Source organism: Artibeus jamaicensis, unplaced genomic scaffold, assembly GCF_021234435.1.
Source record: "Artibeus jamaicensis isolate MK-2021 breed Jamaican fruit bat unplaced genomic scaffold, CSHL_Jam_final contig_391, whole genome shotgun sequence".
Taxonomy (NCBI): Eukaryota; Metazoa; Chordata; class Mammalia; order Chiroptera; family Phyllostomidae; genus Artibeus; species Artibeus jamaicensis.
In genome coordinates, this window is record NW_026521814.1 from 7884508 (window position 1) to 7906489 (window position 21982).

The window sequence follows — 21982 nt, forward strand, 5'->3', positions numbered from 1 at the left end:
ACTTTTGCCCACCCCCTGCTTGTGAGAAATGGCAGTACACAGCCCTGGCAGCACTTGGGCAACAGCCAAATTGCTAAGAGAATCTTAAAGGGTAGAGGTCGGAACCAATCAGTGTCAAGGCCCCAGCAAACGGCTAGAGTCGACTCACAATTTCAGACTTCAAAGAGGACGAAAGCTGGTTTCCACACAAGTTCCCATCAATGTTGACAAGGTCATGGATGTCAGCCTGTGTCACGTCTTTTCATGACTTGCTGTTATAATCATATTGTGTCTTGAGAGAAGATTTCTATGCCAAAGAAACATTCTGACTCTTTTTTTCTAGGTTTAAATAAATTTTATTTTTAGACAACCTACATGACCTATTTTACTTTAGGTAAATAAATAAATAAACAAACAAACAAATAGTGCCTCACTCCAAATAAATCAAGGTCAAAAGAAAACGAAGAGCTCAAGATTGCGGCAGTCCTGTTGTTCTAAGTCCTGGTATGTGGATGAAAGGCAGCAGCCAGTTACGATGACCAGTTATAATAGATCCAAATTGCCAAATTTGTTAATATTTTTCCATCTCTAAACCATCCTTAAAGAAAATCTTACATGGGGTTGCACCATCCTCACGGTAGTCCAGCAGAGCGACCATGTCATCTGGATGCATAGTTGCACCAAAAAAGAACTGGTCATTTTCAGAATGATCAAGAATGTGCTTAATCTGCAGCCCTGTCTTTAAAGGTTTTACTCTTTCTAGTCTATTCTTCAAGTTTCCCTTTGATTGATTTCATGTAATCCTTGATGTACTTATTGCAGGCTTCTTTCATGAAGGTGATGGTTCATGCCAATATACACACCAGCGATTACTGTGCTTTTCCCACCAATAAGCAAGTCAGCAGAGTTACCCTCAGTCCTGCCGATCATCTTGCCCTCCACAGGCAAGCCTGCCAGCAATCTCCCACATCTTGGAGATGTCAGGGAACAACTCTTCGTGGCTGATGAGGTTTCCATAGATAATCACGAGGGCAGCTGGAAAGAGACAACAGTGGTGCTGGCTTAGCAGAAACCAGGAGCTCACAGCCCCAGCAGCACTAGGGAGAAGGAGGGAGTGGGCAGAAAAAGCCACTCTGATTCTTTTTAATTTGCCATAAAAAAACACCAGGATTTCTCCAGTTAAATATAGAAACTGGCTTTTACATTTTCCTAAGTCTCTAACAGGAATGATCTCTGCTGATGTCATCAGAAGGGAATTTATTCTGGATGCTCTAGAGCGCGGGGAGGTACTGGTGGCCTTGCCTGTTATAATTTCATGTCAATGTTTCAGTTCTTTTGCGCTCCTGTTGTTCATCTGCTCAGTAATGGGAGGGTGAGCAGAGGGTGTTGTTGAGTCATAGAATTCTCTTGCCCTAGACCTGCACATTCCTTGCCTTTTTTTATCTGTTGCCCATAAATAATAGGCTACCCAGCATAATCACCAGAGGCACTGATTTTACAAGGGAAATGACCAGAAGTTTTTATTAAAAATTTGTAGCTCCATATCAGACTTCTGCAACAATAATCACAGCTTCATGTCATTGTTTAGCAACACATGGATTGCTAGACACTAATATTTTGACAACGTATTGTTATTATTTTCCAAAAAAAGGTAAGATCAGGACTCTTCTACCAATATAAAAATGAGTGCATGTTAAAGATTTTGTCTATCTCAGTAAGAAAACTGAGGAGATGTTACAGCCAATTCTAAGGAGAAATCAAAAAAGACAAATTTACATGGACTAAAAAATGTTTAAATGAATGCACAAATAGAGGTAAGACTAGCTTCTCCACAGTTATGGGGCATGGGCTGGCAGGGGGTGGAGATAGTTGATTGGGAATTTGCATGTTTTACATTTCTATCAGTTTTGTACAATTTAAAGAATTAAAAGTAGCTCCCATAGAATCAGATAACATGGACGGTATTCCCTAGATAGTGCATAATTTTTCACTGAAGCACAAAATGTTCTATATTTACACCAAGCTGAGATTAAGGAGTTAATGGATAGGAGTTAGGAGGTAACTGTTGTCCAAGTAAAGAGTCTAAAAGAATGATACAAATTATCAAAGATCTTTCAAGGAGCTTGGCAAGTAGGATTTTCCTGGTTTCATACCATTAAAATGCCACTCCATGTTCAGCAACAGTAGTAAATACTATTATGTGTCTAATGGTATATACATCAGTAGTTCCAGAATTCTGATTGAACTATTTTATTCCATGTTCCTTGAGGAGCTACAGCCCAAAACTATATGTCTGGCACATTGCTCTTCTGCACCTAAAGTTCTCTCTCTCTTTTTTTTTTTTTTACCACAAGAGTGGCATCTGTGTCCTGACTGGGAGTTGAACCTGTGATCAGGCCTGGGCTGTGGGCCAAGTCCCCAGGCAACCAATCAATGGTTCTCTCCCTCTCTTTATCCTTCCCTTCCTCTCTCTCTAAAAACAAATAAAATCTTTAAAAAATTGGGTTTGTGGAATTGGATAGCAGAGGAGCTCCTGACGCTGTAATTGAGATAATGATGACCCTTACATACAATGTTTGTCCCTCTCTCAACTAGGGTCTTTGTAGGTAAGTCAACCAAAGAGTGGAACATAATCCTATTTCCCCACCCTAGGCTTCTACCCCTGTCATGCTGGTTGTCTTTCCTGACTCCTCAAGGGCCAAAGCAACAGAAGGAAAGAAGGAAAAAGGAAGCAGAGAGGGGAAAGGAAAGTTATTGATCAGAGCTGTCATGCTCTGGCTGGGTAGCTTAGTTGTTAGAGCGTCGCCCTGTTTCACCAAGGTTGCAGATTCAATCCCTGGTCAGGGCTCATACAAGAATCAACCAAGAATGCATAAATCAGTGGAATAACAACTTGATGTTTCTCTGTCTCACCTTCTCTCTCTACCCCACCCCCCGACCCCATCCTCTTTCTTTCAAATCAATACATTAAAAAAAAAAAATGTCCTTGCCCTGACAGATGTTTAAAGCTGGCTAGGTAAGTTTTGTTCTCTCTTGTGATGCCTTCAGAAGTCCTCACTGGGAACATTCAACTTAATTCCTAGTCCTCTGGGTGCATTTTTCTCTCACTCGCGGCTCCACCCCAGCATTCCATAGTCATTGTCTCTCTTGGGTTCCCAGCACTCAGTCCAGGCTGGAACAAGATTAAAAAGAGCTCCAGGCCTGTTCTTTCTCCCAGCGATCATATCTAATCTAGAAAACTCAGATGCATCCTTTGCTCCCACCTTGGGTCAGCCGGATAATCCACATTCCTGCCTTCTACATTCTTCAGTCAAAAGTTAGGCATTAGTCCACATTGCCACCTTCTGCTCCCCCAAATGCATTAGACACATAGCGAGATTTCTAAGGCACTCCTAGCACTAGGCTTGAAGTGATAGAAAAGGAGGCAGGCAGAGCTCTCTTCAAAGACATTCTCTATCTATTCCTTCTTTCCCATTTTCTACCTTATCCTTTAAAACTTTGATATGAAAAGGGTTTAGAAACTTCCCTCAAAATTTTACAAATCCTACTGAGTGATCTCACCCATCTCCCCATTTGGAGTCACCATGCAAAGTAAGGTAAGACTTCTCTAAAATTAAGCGTCTGCCTAACTCTCCCCGTCACTTCATCTGGCCAAGTACAACCAAAACACATAAACATACACACTCATGCATCACAATTTTCATGAAATTAATTAAACTCTCTTTGTTGTACTTATTGAGATTCACCAAAACTCTCAGAGTTTATTTTATTTTTGGTTGCAAAGAGGTAAATCTTGAATTGTTCATCTTAATATCATCAATGTAAATTAAGCTTTCATTTTTCACCATTCAGAAAATCTTAGCAAGAGTTCTATTAATTCTTTGATTCAATTTTTAAAAACATTATAAATTCACAATAGCTCCTTTTTCATGATACACAATTATATAAGCAATCTTTCAAGGTAAATGTTTTTTATAGTCTGAACAGAAAAGTAAAATATTTAATCCATTCACATTAAAATAATCCTAATCATCTTTAAAAATATATATTCTTTTTTTAAGGATTTTACTTATTTATTTTTAGAGAAGGGAAGGACAGGAGAAAGAGAGGGAGAGAAACATCAATGTGTGGTTGCCTCTTACATGCCCCAAACCGGGAACCTGGCCTGCACCCCAGGCATGTGTCGAACCGGCGACACTTTGGTTCACAGGCCCGCACTCAATCCACTGAGCTATACCAGCCAGGGCTAAAAATATATATTCTTAATAGCAAGTAAACAATGACTATTGCTAAGGAAGCTGAGAAAAATGCATTCATTCTGAAACTTTTTAAAATCAAAACTGTTCATAGAAAGCTTAGAAGCTCTTCATCCTTAAAAGAAAAAAAAATCTTTCCCTGATTATGTTTCATTGGAGCTCACAGGCGTTTGTTACACAGCACTACGATACATACAATGGATTTTCAGTAAACCTTCTGAAATTGCTCCAGTTTTCAGTAAGCCTTCTTTTGTGGATGCTTGGGGTGTCATTTGTTACTCCCTGAATACTGGCAGACCTAACACATTGGAGGAGAGTTACCCTACCCACAAATCCACAAAAACGAAAATGTCTATAACCTTTATTTAGTAAATTCACCAAATTATTCCATGCTTGTTTTTATCAGATTATGCAAGGATAACCCAGGAATTTCAACTATGTTCCTGACCAATGAGAATTGACTGTGATAAGCAGCATTAACAGTGAAATGGAAGAAACACAAAATGCTCCAGGGTTATCAGACTGATAGGAAGTAACACACCCGGGGGAATGAATCCCTGTCTCAAGGAGATTTCACATTTAGAAGACTGGTGTAGAGGTAACTGATAGAGAGCAGAGTGTGGATGCCCTAAGAGAGATTCAGAGTTCTTTGGGGGGTAACAGACTAAAAGCACATAAGTTAGAGGAATGGTGAAAAACCTCATAGAAGAAGTGGCCATGCAAAGACTTCCAGCCAACCACTTAGAGTTCTACCTTTACAATTTTATTTATTTATTTTCATGTATGTGTGTATTTATAGAAAGGAGAAGGTAGGGGGAAGGAGAGGGAGAGAAACATCTACCAGGTGCCTCTCACACACACCCCCAACTGGGGGCCCTGCCCGAAAGCCAGGCATGTGGTCTCCTGGGAATGGAAAGGTCTCCACCAGGGACCTTGCGGTTTGCAGGCTGGCACTCAAGCCACTGAGACACACAAGCCAGGGTGGGTTCCAGCTTTAAATGTAAATGAATGCTCAAGATTTTTCAGATATTTCTGGAAGACGACAACATGGAAGAGAGAAACTGAAACAAGCAAATGATAGAAAAAGGAAGGGAGAAAGAAAACTAAAAAAAATGAGGAATGAGGAGGGAAAAGAAGAAAGATCATACAGGGAAGAGATAAAAAACTGACAAAAACTGGTCTCAGAGAAATAAAAGAAGGTGTATTCTGAAAGAAAGAAAGAAAGAAAGAAAGAAAGAAAGAAAGAAAGAAAGAAAGAAAGAAAGAAAGAAAGAAAGAAAGAAAGAAAGGATAAGTGTTATGAAAACAGATAACCCAAGAAAAGGAAAGAGCTCTTGAAAATTAAAAATCTATGCATTAGTTTTTTAAAAAATTAAGTAGAAGTTTCAAAAAATAAAGTCATACCAGAAAGTAGGAAAATGAGAGAAAGAGAGAGAGCAGGGAATAGGGAAAAGATGAAAAATACAAAAGGTCAGAAAATCAGTCCTGGTTATTGAACATGTAATATTTCTGAGTGCCAAGAAGAGAAAAAAAAAACAAAATGAAAGTGATAATCTGAGAAATAATTCAAGAAAACTGGTGGAGCTGAAGGATACCAGTCAAGGATTCACCAACGCCATTAATTTAAAGAGTCCCATTCCAAGGACAATCTCATACAATTACTGACTATTGGGGATAACATGAAAATCCTTAAAGTCTTTAGAAGAGAGAACTTCAAAATTTGTATACAACCCTGGCTGGGCAGCTCAGTTGCTTACAGCATCGTCTCAATACATTAAGGTAGCAGGTTCAACCCCCAGTCAGGGCACATACAAGAATCAACCAATCATAAATATGTGGAACAACAAATTGATCTCTCTCTTTCTCTCTCTCTTTCTCATCAATAAATAAATTTTTAAAAAGTATTTTTAAAATCACATATGAACAGAAACGAGAATGCCTTCAAATATCTCATTAATGACCCTAGATGGCAGAAGTCATAAAAATTTTTGCAATGCAATGACTTTTAACCTAGAATTTTATACCTGCTCAACCTTTGGAGTAGACAAAAAGCATTGCAGATGCACCAAGGCTAAACAAATTTACTCTTTTTCTTAGAGAGCTAAAATAAGCAAATGCATCAAGAAAAAGGGAAACCATGGATCTTAAAAAACAGGGTGTCTAATTTAGGGATGAGTCAAAGGACAGTTACAGGGGGACAGCCGAGCTGGAGAACAACCAGTCCAGAGTGCACCCCAGAGGGCTGTAATGGAAAACTTCCCACAAAAACGAATGAAGTCAAAAGACCATCTGACATGTTCAGTCAGCATTTGGGAAAATATTGACAGTAGTTTCACAAGTTTCATGGAGAAAAATTAAAGATAAGTGCTGAAAAGTATGTAAGCAAAACAAATACTGTAATCATTAACTTCAGGAAGAGCAATTACCAGAACTATAAAAGCAAGGAAATTAATTCATAATTTACATTATTTGGCTCAGGAGTGAATGACATTTTACTCCAAAAATTCTGACAGCCCAACAGTTAAAAATTGCTGCTTTAGATGACCTCTTCTGAAAGACCAACAAAAACAAAGTATATCTGGGAACTGAAAATTAAATCTTTTTCAAATCTAATGTATATATGTATATAAGGCAGTATTCGGTGAATAATTGAAAAAACATACAAAGCATTCATCCATACCTGTACATTCACTGTATTCTTCACAGCAACAGACTTTAGTTAAATGCAACTGCAAGGAGGTTACTGCAAGGTGTTTAAGGTAACATTTCTTGCAGTTACTTTTTCTCTTAATATAAGTGCCCATTTGACATTACCTGTTACTTTTGTTGAACAAATAAAGTTTGTTGTATTTTGAAAAATGAATGAATTAGATATCTGTCTACTGAATAAAAATAATATCCAAGATACATAGTAAAGAAGACAAAATGCAAAACAATGGTTATATTATATATTTCTTTATTGTTGTAATGGCTTTATTTTTTATTTTTTTAATATTTTCTAATTTGAGAGAGAGAGAAACATTGATGTGTTGCCACTTATTTTAGCATTCATTGGTTGTTTTTTGTATGTGCCCTGATAAGGGATTGAACCCACAACCTTAGTTAGTGTATTGCTGAAATGGTTTTTAAAGGATACATACATGCATAAAGAATATATCTGGGCTGTGGCTGGTGCAGCTCAGTGGATTGAGTGCTGGCCTGTGAACCCAGGGGTCACCGGGTGGATTTCCAGTCAGGGCACATGTCTGGGCTGCAGGCCAAGGTCCCCAATGGGGGGCACATGAAAGGCAACCATTCACTGATGTTTCTCTTCCTCTCTTTCTCCCTCCCTTCCCCTTTAAAAATAAATAGATAAAATCTTTTTACCTATTTATTATCTATTTTATTTATCTATTTATCTACTATCTTTTTATCTAAACAAGAACATATCTGGGAGCAAACATAAGAAGCTGATAACAATATTGGCCTCTGGTGGAGGAACCTGGGATCTGGACAAGAAGACTTTGCATTCTATACCTCGTGCACTGTTAGAATTTATTTTTTGGCACATGCATTAATACAATTTTAAATAGAACAGCTTGCTTAAAAATCTAATTTTTAAAAGAATATTTTTCAGGATCAGATGAGTACACTCTCCATGTAGATCTTTTTTCTTTTAATTTTTATTTAATTATTTTTCAGGTACATTTTTTTGTCTATTTCTCCCATCCCAGCCCCCCCCCATCTCCCCACCTCCCTCCAATTCCCCACCCCCCAATCCTCATCCCTGTGTCTTTCATACTTGTTCCTCAAAATCCCTCCCCATTTTTCCCCTTAAATTCCCTTCCCTCTCCCCTCTGGTCACTGCCCACTTGTTCTCTATTTCAGTGTCTTTGTTTTTATTCTGTTTGCTTGTTTGTTTTATTGTTTAGCTTCCTGTCAAAGGTGAGATCATATGGTATTTGTCCTTCAATGCCTGGCCTATTTCACCCAGCATAATGCTTTCCACTTCCATCCATGTTGTTGCAAAGGGTAGTAGCTCCTTCTTTCTCTCTGCTGCATAGAATTCCATTGTGTATATGTACCACAATTTTTTGATCCATTCCTTTACTGATGGGCACCTTGGTTGCTTCCAGCTCTTGGCTATTGTAAATTGTGCTGCTATGAACATTGTGGTGCATAGGTTCTTTGAAATTGATGTTTTAGGATTCTTGGGATATAATCCTAGCCCTGGAATTGCTGGGTCAAAAGGCAGGTCGATTTTTATTTTTCTGAGAAAATTCCATATCTGTTTTCCATAATGGTTGTACCAGTCTGCAATCCCACCAACAGTGAACTAAGGACTCCTTTTTCCCCACAACCTCTCCAACATTTGTTGTTTGTTGCTTTGTTTATGATAGCCATCCTGACTGGTATAAAGTGGTATCTCATTGTGGTTTTAATTTGCATCTCTCTGATAGCTAACAATATTGAGCATCTCTTCATGTGTCTCTGGATATTCTGTATGTCCTCTTTGGAGAAGTGTCTGTTCAAGTCCTTTTCCCATTTTTTAATTGGGTTAGATGTCTTCCTAGAGTGGAGTCATGTAAGTTCTTTGTATATTTTGGAGATTAAACCTTTGTCTGAGGTATCATTGGCAAATATGTTTTCCCATAGATCTTTTCTTTTAATCAGTCTGAAGTTATAAATATGTAAGTTGACTGAATCCTGATTTAGATTATTTTGGAGACACTGTCTTCAATGTACATTTATTATATGCCTCTGCTTTAAATAAAGGTCTCTTTTTATATAGCTAGTAATTGTTTCTAAAGAGAGAAATGTGATAAATGTCTGCTAAGGAGAGTTTCTCTATACTAACTGCCTTCATTTAATGTGAAAGGTACATTTCTGAAGCCATATCCATGCATTAATAAAAATACATCTAATTTAATTTCTATGGCCATGTATTTCATAAAAATTGTATATTTATTAAAATAAATTTCAATGATACTTAAATGTTATTTAAAACAATTATTAATAATAAAATAATAATAATTAATAAATTTAATTAAATGTTAAGAAATCTTATTTGTTAACATTAAATATTATTAAGAAAAATAATACTTACATGAGGCAGTTGCAACCATTAGCTAGTTGCTGCACTGTCATAGCTGAAGATATAATTTCATCAAGACTACAAGTCAAAAAGTACACAGCGTGGGAGAGGTTATTGCATATCTCTGGAGTCCCAGTGAGAGAACTGCCAAACATCAGATGCAGGAAACTGAACTCCTGCCAGACTGAGCAAGGATCCCAGTGTGTAAGTATTCCTGAGCCACAGAACTGTCCCAAAGAACACAGGCACTGATTACCAAAATAGCATAACCTGGCACAAGAATTTGCTATTAACTAAAAAAGTCAACTTACTAAGACATTTCTAGCTATCGCCACGTCAAGCAATTAGTTTTCTAATAGAAGTTAAAAGATCAGTAGTATTTTAATAAAATCACAAATTTTGCAAGAAGAATGCTTTTACCTAGTCTGATTAATATATAAGATATTGCAATTTATTTTTAGGTTATATAATACACTAATTTAACATAACAATGACTATGTCAATGGATTGTTTACTACTATCTGTAACTTTATATTGACATTAGTTGTAAAGATAGCAATGTTTAACATTTTTTAAATGTTTAGAAATTTAGCGACTTTTGGACCAGGTTGAGAGGCACTGAGCAAAGGTTGATTCTGCCATGTCAGCACTCAAAACTGAAAAACAACCTCCTATATCAAATTGTCTTATTCCGCCCTGACTGGTATGGCTCAGTGGATTGAGCACAGGCTGTAAACCGAAGGGTCGTGGTCCGATTCCCACTCAGGGCACATGCCTGGGTTGTGGGCCGGGTCCCCAGTGGGGGCCATGTGAGAGGCAGCCACGCATTGATGTTTCTCTTTCTCCTTCCCTTCCCCCTCTCTCTAAAAATAAATAAATAAATAAATAAATAAATAAATAAAATATTAAATAAATAAATAAGTGGTCATACTGTGTCTAAAAATAACTCATTTTAAATAGACAACAAATTTTTAAGTGGAACTGAAATTATCGTATTTCAGTAAATAAATGGATAAATATTAAAGTACTAGAAATTCAACGATCATTTTAAGCAATTAGGATTTAAAAACATCTACTTCCTTACAAATACCCATATTCTTTCTGAACATCATTAAGATATGTATAGTCTCATAATAACTTTAACTATAATTGTGTGCTTTTATTTTTATTTTTTTAAAGATTTTATTTATTTATTTTTAGGGAGAGGGGAAAGAAGAGAAACATCAATGTGTGGTTGTCCCTCTTGCGCCCCCTACTGGGGACCTGGCTTGTGCTGGTCTGGGAATCCAGCGGATACCCCTTGCTTCGAAGTCCGGTGCTCAATCCAGTGAGCCACACCAGCCAGTGCATTTTAAAAAACAAATCTTACATCGGATGACATAAATTAAGAGGCCACAACACATATTCTGTCCTGCCAGACTGTTCTCAGTTGCACAACCAGGCCCTAGTTTCAGGGGAAAGGCGGGGCAGAGGCTGCTAAAAATGCATCTCACATTCTCATGACGTAATATTTCACACATTTTCAAATGGACTCCAAAGGTGGCAGCACGTGTAAATCCAGTGGAAAATTATGATACACTACGTCACCAGTGTGAGGCTACAGAGCCTGTGAGTGTTGAGGGACCGCAAAGAGAGGCTTGTTGTTGAGTTGGTGAGTTTCTTGAGTGACAGGGCGGGGCAAGAGCTGTCACGTGCCTTCCAAACAGTGCCCTGAAATACTACAACAGAGAAGAGCGCTGTTCCTGGCCGTGGGATCCTGGAAGGACTCGCCTTTCCCAGCCTTCTCGCCCCCAGCCTCCAGCAGGGATAATCGGTGTCTAATGAGATTTCAGAAGATGCACTTTTTTTTATTCCCTAATTATCAACAAGAAGAAACCAGGAAAACACTATCCAGGCTCCGTCCCTGCCACCAGGTCCCTGTGGCTCCTCAAGCTCTTTCTCTGCCGCCACCTGTGCACCCTGCGGGCCGGAGGAGTCTCCCCCCCCCCCCCCACATCCAAGCTTTTCCCCTCCACAAGGGCAGGGCTTGCTGAAGGGCTTGGCAGCATCTCCGGGTGGCCCTGACCCACCTCTGGGGCTGAGACCAAGGGCTTCCCATGGAAGCTGGGGAAGTTGGGGGGCATCTTCCAGCTCACCATGACCTGCTGAGGCATGGGAGGACTGTGGAGAAACCTGAAACAGCCTCCAGAGGGAGGGGGAAAGGGAATGCAAAGGGCCGGGTCGGTAGAATTCCTCCTGGACCTCAAATCAGTAGCCGTGCCAGGGGATAGTCCTGGAGTTGCGGGTAGAGCCCCTAGGAAGTCCTAGCCAAGGATGCTCAGGTCTCTGGACCCTCATCCCTAAATATCCTTCTGTACCCACTGGCCAGTGCTAGGGGTTCTAGGCTGGGCATGGGTGTGGGGTTCGGGGCAGGGTTTGCTGCTCTGCGCTAGAATGTTACAATCCATCCCTGTTCGGTTTATGTGTGAGGTACAAACAATAAATTTGATCAACAGTGGATGCCTGAAACGGCATTCCTCTTCTCCAGAAAAGCTGTTTGTTTTGTCCCATAAGCTGCCGGAGCCTACGACCCTGGAAAAACTAGGTCTTTCTTTTCTACTCAATGACGACTTTGTAACGGAAACCCTTTTACAACACTGCATGCCAGCAGTCACAGAGGATGTGGCTACGGGAATGGGAGGGAGTGTTGGCTGTTAGGGGCAGGGAGGTGCCTGAACGGAAACCTCAGGGTGAAGCTGCTGAGGGCCCCCAGGGCTGAGGGAGCCTGTCTATCGCAACTCAAACATTTCCCCAGGGATCCAGGAATATTCTGAATACGGGGAACCTTACTGACTCCCCAAGGATACACCCATATGAAAGATACTTTCTAATTCTAGATCTCGCAGCGTTATTAATCAGCAAGGACTGATGTCAGGATTCTGACCAGTGTCCAGAATCCTCTTTGTCAGTTCTTAGGTTCTTAATTACGAACATCGAGACAGCCCAAGGCCAGAATTTTTCTTGGTCTGAGACGATTTCAGGTCCTCTGAGGAATGTCTTCACTGGTGCTGCTGTGACAAACCCACGCTGAAAGTGGGGACCCGTTCTTTCTCCTCTTTTTATGGGTTGACTGATCGACTCCCCATAAGAAGGAAAGGATTCACAGGGAGTATCTGCAAAAGGATGATCCTTTTTTTGCACAGAAGGGAAGCCTGCAAAATGGCAGGACACTTAGAATCAACAATAAAGAGGCAAATAACTCAGTGAAAAAATGGATGAAGGATTTGCATAGACACTTCGTCAAGAAGACGTACAATGGCCAATAGGCACATAAAAGGATACCCCAAATCTGTGCCATTGAGGAACTACAAACCAAGACCACAGTGACATATGACCAGGCCCACTAAGATGGCTATAATAATTTTTTTTAAGACAGTAACAAGTGTTGGCGGGGATGTAGAGAAATTAAAACTTTCATACATCACTGGTGGGAATGTAAAATGGTGCAGCCACTGTGGAAAACAGCTTGGCAGTTCTTTAGTAAGTTATGTGTAGGTTTCCTTATGACCCAACCATTGGGATTCTGCAAATGTCCTGGAATCAGTGGAGATTGTTACACAGCTTAAAACCCACTAAATTGTACATTTTAAAAGGCTGAATTTTTATGGCATGTGAACTGTATCTCGATTTTTAAAAAAAACCATATGGCAGGAGAAAGAAAAGAAGAAAAATTACAGGAAAAAATAAGAACAGCTTTTTGGACATAATAATGTTAGAACATATATATAAATTTGTCTCCTATTTCTGGAATATCCTTTTCAACACCCTCCTAGATTAAAGTGCATTTTCTTACTCTGATACCTGCCATTCAAAATCCGACTGACTAATCAAGCCCTCAAAAACAAACAAAAAACCCCACTAAAACAGTACATAGAGTGTCTTTATGATTAGCTTTGGTACACCTGTCCAAGAATGCAAGGACAAACACCTGTAAACTTTTGTATCCCTGCATTACCCACCTATGATCCTGGTTCCTGTGATCTGTGGTCCTGCTGGTTAGGAAGGGGCACCCACCTTTCCTCCTGGACCCTACCTGACACTTTTGCACGAATCCTGGACTCCCACAAGATTGCCACCAGGGCCAGGACAGACACCAGCAATAGATGAACTAGTAAGATTATGGACCAAGAAGCCACGTACTCAACTACCATACTTGATACCCACATTCTATGACCATCACCTCGAAGATTCCTCCTCATACCCCCTCCCTGGGCTAGAAGAGGGCCAAGACCCCAGAGGAGATAAAAACATCTCAGGTGTAGACGTGGCCTGTTTTAGACACCATTAGTCTTGCTCACTCTTTCTTCTCAGGATTTTCCCCATCATCTCTTCTTTTCTTCCACCACTGCATCTTCCTAATTTATGCCTGGAGTGTTTCAATTGCCTCTAATTTTCTGCTCATAGTCTCTCCCATTTTTCATCATCCTATACACAGGTATCTAATAACTTTCCTAAACCACTTTCTTCCTGTCACTTCTCTGAAATCCTTCAATGCCTTTCCAGTCCCAGTTGAATGTTAATAAAACTTAACTTCTGAATCTGGTTCTGGGGCCCTCTATAACCTAGTTCCGATCTCTCCTTCCAGATTTACGTGAAGCCCCATTTGATTACATACGGCGCTGCACACTCCCTGAGACTGCCTATTTCTGTGCTTTTGTTCATGCCTTCTCTCCATTGCTGTCTACCAAAATTCTTCATCTTCAAGAACTAAATTGGATCTTAGCTTTTCAAAGAAGCCTTGATTATTCCAGTTGAGATTAAGCTTTCTCCTTGAAACCATCCTTATTTTTTCCTACCCTGTGGCCCTCACCACGCACTGCTTTGTAGTATAATCACTTCTGACCTCTCCAAGTCCCCTCCCCAATCCCCTCACCCTCAACTTCAGGACAGCGGAGCTTTGGATGTCCTGAAGCACTGGTCGACTTCAGACTGCAGATCCAGCCCATAACGTGCTTTTTCTCACCTGATGTGATTCAGTGTTGTTGTCAGCACTGAATATTTAAGAGGTTCCTTTTGAAAACTCAGAAAATCTTGGCACCACTACCCTGCATTCCTACAAAGAACATGCTGGGGGTGAGTAGCGGTCTGCTCTCTAAGACGGGGGCGTGTTCTCCAGTCCTCACACGTTTCCATCCCTCGCGGTCCTTAAACATCATTCATACCACGGAGGCATTTGAGTGTATGATCTCTGCTTCTAACACTTTCTCGCCTAGTAAGGAAAGGACAGAAGGAAAGGAGGGAGGAAGGAAAGACAAATAGACAAATTAACCTAGCATGTTGCAGACGTCGCATCCTCCGCACGCCACCTGCTGGCCAGGAGCCTCAGTAGCTGAATTCTCATAGCTGACTCCTCTCCCGCTCTGCTCTTTCATTGTCCTCGGTTATGCTGAGAAAACTTCTGGTCTAAGCTTGAGTGGAAAAAAAGAGATAGACATTCCTTTTTAATAAGGACTTTCCATTTGCCCTCTCAGAGCTCTGAATAAGTGTGAGGCAGTAGTCACGTTTGTTTGTTTGTTTGTTTGTTTGTTTGTTTGTTTGTTTGTTTTAATCATTTCTTTGCCTCTGTTTCTGACACTGGGAAAGTAAAAACTCGGGGACCCATGCAAGTCTGTCTCCGCTTTGCTTTGATGTGCCCCTTGGCGACCCATCCCACAAAACACGGCTGCGGGTTCCCATTGTTAGCGTAAACGTGACCTTTCTTACACCAGGGAATTGTGGTTTTGATCAATTGAAAGGACCTTGTGGGCAGCCAGGGATAAGCATAAAAGGTGAAGCGGTGAGCAATAAATATGCCAGTGCATCAACACAATTAGGTTTATAAAAAAGTCACTGAGGCAAAATGGAACATGGGGGGTTTACAAAAGCGACTGACATGTTCTGTGCTTTAGAGATTGATTTATGGGTAATTAACTGCCCAGAACCATTGTAATTCCTGTACATAGGAAAACGTGAGCTGAGACAAAGGGTGATTGATTTTAGTGGGAAAGTTCTGCATTGTGAAATGAGAGAAGGAGGGAAGGCAGTACAAGGCAATCGTTTGAAAGTATTGAGTTTGCACAGTTCAGATGTGCAATCAATATTTTGCAAAAGACTGGATTTTGTTGCTTGCTTCTGTTATTGCTTTTATTGCTGTTTTTTGTGTGTGTGTTCTAAAGTATCTGTAGTAAGGTAATAGTTATATCTGTCATGTAAAAGTGTCTAAATCACAAACTTGCCAGACTTTTTGAAGTTACTGGCATTGGAATCCAGCAAGAGAAGAGAAGAGAAGGTATTAATCAATTCTCGTTGTTTAGAGATTATTATGCTCCCATTACAAGAGAGGAAGGAGAAACTTTTGGTTTTAACAGTAATTACTTTTTCTATCATGGAATTTCAGAGTTTCACCTGGATCTTACGGGCACTGAGAAAGTGCCCATAATGGGAACAGGTGCTATCATACTTTGAAAATGTGAGCAATTTCTGTTCAAGTTACTCTGTATCCTGAAATAAATCCTTTCTGCCAACAGTGTCGTATCCACCCCCTTTTGTAACCCTGAAACAGGGTCACCCCAGGAGTGTGTAGAGAGTATCAGTCTCATACCAAACATGCACATTCAAAGCAAGACCTATGCATAGATAACAGCATCAGGAATCGTCATCTCTCTGGTTCTCTCTTGCCTCCATTCTCTCTAACGATCAATTGCTCTGACTGTGGTTACCCACTTCCTCCCTCTAAAGAAGCTTCTAAGTGAGGTGAGAATATAACCAAAGACAAAGGAGGAGCTTAAAAGCCTCATAACAGAGGACATGCACAATAGAAGACAGAGAAGGAACCACCATGAGGGACATGGGTTGGAAGAAGTTTCAGTTGATAGAAAGCAGTTGGGGTTAAAGATAAATATTTTATTTTTTTGTAAGGGAGATACTGGGTTCTAGATTCAAACAATTAACTAATATCAAGCTCTAAAAAAATGTAAACTGGCTTTAACATAATGCTAATCAGCACTTAGAAAAGAAACTGGAGATAACTCAGAGCAAATTTCACAAATTAACCTCTTTTTTCTAATAGGATGTCTACCTTGGTGGGTCAGGGATGGATCACGGGTGTAAGACAGGAATTTCAGAAAGCCATGTGACAAAGTCTTTCACTCTAGCCTGGTAGGCAAAATGGAGAACCCAGGGCCGTATGACAGCACCCATAAGACTGACAACTTTGTGATGATGAGGACTGTCAGTGACTTGTTCACTGCTGTATCTTCTCTACGCCTCCCAGAGCCTGACCCAGGCTCAATTCATTTTGGTTTAGCGAAGTTAGGTGCATTCATTGATGACTGAAGGACAATGCCTAAAGTGCATTGTTTTCTGGATCTCTGTCAACAGATTTATTTTATCAATATTTGCCTCCATATTTCCAGAGCATTACAAAGTACCTAGCATGTGGTAGGTACTTAATTAATTAAATGGATGAATGAATAAACCTATAGATCTTTTATAACATTCTTCCAAAGTTCTTTTCTTAGCCTTAACCTAATCAATGTTTTAATCAATTACCTGGTTGAAGATATATTACAACAAGGGATTAGTTATTGGAACTGCACACAATAAAACAATGAACAGATGAAATACAATGAATCAAAAAGATCATAGGTCAATACCAATAGGGCACAATTTAAATCACTAAAAGCATATTCAAAAAATGCATGAATGAAGGAGAGGAGAGTTCCAAGCATGAGATGATTCACTTCTTTTTTAAAAATATTTTTTAAGATTCTATTTATTTATTTTTAGAGAGAAGAAAGTAGGGAGAAAGGGAGAAAAACATCAGTGTGTGAGAGATATCTCGAATGGTTGCCTCTCACTCACCCCCAACTGGGGTCCTGGGCTGCCATGTGCCCTGACTGGGAATCGAAACACTGATCTTTAGGGTCACAGGTCAGCACTCAGTCCACTGAGCCACACCACCCAGGGTGACAATTCACTTCTTAAAAAGCTCTGACAGTCTGTGTCACCCACCTGGGCCACAAGGCTCTGACACCTAGACAGAGTGCCCACAGCTCCTATTCGAGAACAGTATAAAGTAAACGACAGCAGAGGGATTCCGGAAGAAGACCGGAATTGGAGTCAGTATGGAGTTTCCCCTTTGTTCCTCCTAGTACCTCTGGCCTGAACACAAGACTCTGGAAACTCAGGAGTGGGCACCTAGGGGTGAACAGAGAGCCCTCCAAGAGAAGCTCTCTGGTTTTGGCTCAAGGAGTGGGAAAGGGTATTCCTGAAACTCAGCGAGAGCGGGGACATTCGCCATGTTTCTCTGTTCACCGTTCTGCCGTGCCCCAGAACCCAGACAGTCCCATGGCCACAGTGGCAGCAGTGACAGTGGTGGCAGCAGAGGCTATGGGTGCCTCTGAGGTCCCAAAACTTCCTCTCCTGTCAGAGGAGGTGTGGTCCCCCAAAGCAGTGCAAACTGTTTCATTGACAAAGTATAGAAAACCTGAAGGAATCTACAAAAAAAAAAAAAAAAAAACACCTCTTAGATCTAATAAGTGAATTTAGCAAGATCACAGGCTCTTAGGCCAACACACAAACATCAAACATGTTTTCATATAGCAGCAGTAAACAATTGCAAACTGAAATTTAAAACAATACCACTTACAAAAAACTCCAAAAATGAATATATAAGTATAAAGCTAACACAAGTTTTACAAGAACTACTTGCTGTAAACCTCAAAACGATGATTTTTTTTTTAAGACTTTATTTTTAGAGAAAGGGGAAGGGAAGGAGAGAGGAAGAGAAACATCAGTGTGTCGTTGCCTCTTGCACGCCCCCTACTGGGGACTGGGCCTGCAACCCAAGCATGTACCCTGACTGGGAATCGAACCAGGAACTCTTTGGTTCACAGGCTGGCACTCAATCCACTGAGCCACACCAGCCAGGTCAAAAAACAATGATTTTTAAAATAGACCTATGTAAATGGAGAGACATAATATGTTCAAGAATTAGAAGACTCAATATAGTAAAGATGTTAATTGATCTATGGGTTTAATGTATTCCACTCATAATCCCAACAAGATTTTGGGTAGATATAGACAATTTGATTTTAATATTTGTATAAAAAAGCAAAACAACTAGAAGAGCCACAACAACTTTAAAAAAGAAGTATCAAGTTGGAGGAGCCACACCACTCTATTTTAAGATTTACCACAGCCCTAGTTGGTGTGGCTCAGTGGATCGAAGCCTGTGAACCAAAAGGTTGCGAGTTCAATTCCCAGTCAGGGCATGTGCCTGGGTTGTGGGCCAAGTTCCCCAGATGGGGACATGTGAGAGGCATCTGATCAATATATCCCTTATACATCAATGTTTCTCTATCTTTCTTTCCCTCTCCCTTTTCCCTTCTGTAAAAATAAGTAAATAAAATGTTTTTTTAAAAAGACAGCTCTACTACAAAGCTACAATAATCGAGAGAGTGTTATTGGCAAAGAAAAAGAACAAAATAGAGTCCAGAAATAAAAATCACACATAATTAACCTTGACAAAGATGCAAAGGCATTTCAAGGGAGGAAGGATAGTTTTTGGTTTTGTTTTCAACAAATAATGTAGGAACAATTGGGCATTTGTGTGAAAAAAAAACCTTTGACCCATATTTTGAACTCTATACAAAAATTAGCTCCAAATGGGTTGCAGATCTAAATGTAGAACATAAAACTAAACAATGCTTAGAAGCAAATATACAAAAAGAAATTCATGACATTAAAAACTATCAATAAAAGACAAAAATGATAAATTAAACCATACAAATTAAGATATTACAGATGTTTAGTATCCTGTCTGGGACATTGATTAAAAGAAAAATGAACACTACCTACAGCAAGGAGACCAGGCTGGTTAGGGGATGGTGAAAAGAACTGAGTTATTTAGCCTGGAGAAGCGAAAAATGACACGGTAACTCTCTTACTACATTAGAAAATCTGGCAATAGTTTAAGCTTTATCTGTAATACTCCTGAGGAAAGAACTGGGTTCCCTGGAAGTAGTCACAACGAGACAGACCTCAAATCACTATAAAGAAAAGCATTATGATAATTCAAGCTGGAATAAATAAAATGACTTGCCTAGATAAGCACTGAGCTTACCATCACCGGAAATTATTGAAAACATTCAAACAGATGTTTAAAAACCATCTATCAAGGTTATTGTCAGAGGGATTACTTCACTGAGTAGGTGGTTGATGTCTTTAGCCTCTAAGGTCTCTTCCGACTCTACCCCTTGTGTTCTAAATTATAAAGGATGCTGTAAATCACCCTCGCCCTGTGTGTATCCTCAACTCCTGCAACTCATTGGATTGTACATTATATACAGAACGCCTACAAAATGCTCAGGGCCTCCTCCTAACACTGACCATCCTAAGACAGCATTCTAGGCTGTTTTAAAGATTTCCAACCAGCAACAGCAAAGATGTGCAGAACATGGCAAAAAATAAAATAAAATTGTGCAAAGAACAGATAGATAACTTCTAACAACAAAGTATAGGCAATTTTTAATCTGTTCTATGTATGTTTGATGAGTTCTTACATCATCCCCAAAATGAACTAATATGAAGTTTGGAACCTATTTTGACTTCCCTGATTTGGTCTTTACTCTAGCCTGGACAAGCAAACTTGGAAGTTCTATGTCTTAAAAATGATCAAAAGGGCCCTGGCTGGTGTAGCTCAGTGGATTGAGCACAGGCCTTCAAAGCAAAGGGTCGCCAGTTTGATTCCCAGTCAGGGCATGTGCCTGGGTTGGGGGTGTGCAAGAGGTAACCACACATTGATGCTCTCTTTCTCCTTCCCTTCCCCTCTCTCTAAAAATAAATAAATAAATAACATCTTTAAAAGAATAAAAATAAATTATCAAAAGGCAAAAAGAAATATATCTGCTCGCTCCTATCCTTGTCAATTACTTGAATCTTATTCCTTATATTTTATTCTCTTGTTTCCTCAGTATGAGTTATCTAGGCCTAGGCTTTTCAAAAGTCCTGCTACAAATTAGGAGCAATGGTACCTAGTGGAGGTCATAGTGGGCAGGATCAGGGCAGGCAGCAACTTGGCAGCTGTCAAGCAGACAAGGACTGGGACAAGGCGGCTAAGGAGATTAATTCTGCCGGGCAGGATGTGAATTAGGACAACTGGTCAGTGTTGGTATACTGAAGTTGGAAAGGCAAGATTTAAAGCATGGATTAGATAGGATTTCAATCAGAGGGCAAGGGACACCCCAGTGATTTCAAGAGAGCCAACCTGCAATAGCCAAGGCCAGGGCTGCAATGATGCCTTTCCACATCAGAGTCCACAGGCCTCATTCCCCTGGTGAAACTTTGGCTGTGAATCACTTACATCAGCTGCACCTTCACTGTGTTCAGAGTGCTCATGAAGGTACAATAGTTCACTTTACATGTGTTTTATAGAAAGATAGTCTGTTTAGTAGACAACAATCAATAGTATTCGAAGTGAAGCCCCTCACTGGGGCAGGCAATCACTGGAAGGAAGTATAGTTTAGGGTTCTGGCGTGCTAGTAATATTTCTTAATTTAGGTACATTCAGATTGAAAATTCTAGTTGTATACTTATAATTTGCACACTTTTCTGTATTTGTGTCACACTTTAGTAAAAGTGTTCCAAAGATAAGGCAAAAGCCCTGGCCAACAGCTTCCCCCAGCCACTTTGCCTGGTGGGCAGCCAGCAGGGCCATCACAGAGCCCCAGCCCTGGACTCTCAGCCCTCTTTTCTTCCGCCCCTGTGCAGTGCGTGCGCCCTCACACTCACTTGGACACGTGCACGCCCCCAGACACAAACAAGTTCCGTTCGGAGGACAGAGAGGCCAAAAAGCACACTGCAGAGGAGTGTATTCACCTTCTCTTTCTAGCCCTCACCCGGATGTGGCTCCAGAGCTTGGCCGATGTCACATCATGGACCTCTGGGACTTGACATTCTACACCTCATTGTTGGAAAGGGGGTGCTCCTTCTTGGTAGACATCAAGGCCCCCATCGGTGGTAGGAAGAGGATAATGTTGAACATCAGTTAAGTAAGGACAGCATATATGTATGTTTATGTATGTTCAGAAAAAAGGAAAAAAATACATCAAAATGGTAGCAATTATCAATGCTAAGCTATGGGATGAATTGGATATTATTTATCCTTTTCTCTCATTTTTCTATTTCCTATGATGAGTGTATTATTTTATAATCAAAAAGTATAAATGCTACAAATAAAATTTTATGCTTATACAATAAATTATCATTATTAAACTTATAAGCACCAGTTTTCTCAGTGGATTCTTTATTTTTAAATATAAATCTTCTATCAGACATGTGTTTTGCAAACATTTTCTCAGTCTATGGCTTGTCTTTTCATTCTCTTAACAGTATTTTTTGCATAATAAGAGTTTTTAATTTTATTAAAGTCCAATTTATTACATTTTTATGGATTATAGTTTTGGTTATATTTAAAAACTCATCGCCATCTTTTGATTCTTACAATAATTCTCTGACATTAGTGTCTCTATTTCACAGATGAGGAAACCGAGACTCAATGGTTAACTAACTTGAGTAAGCTCAGAAGGGCAGAAGTGATGGATTTGGGGCTGACTTGTAGTCCAGTGCTCTTTCCACTGTACAGCATTGCAAT

General features: G+C 40.0%; 1 pseudogene; it reads right to left on the reverse strand.

Annotated features, from left to right (window-relative positions):
* Positions 1-550: 550 nt before the first annotated feature.
* LOC119045825 (translationally-controlled tumor protein-like) lies at positions 551-14294 on the reverse strand (annotated as a pseudogene).
* Positions 14295-21982: the final 7688 nt, after the last annotated feature.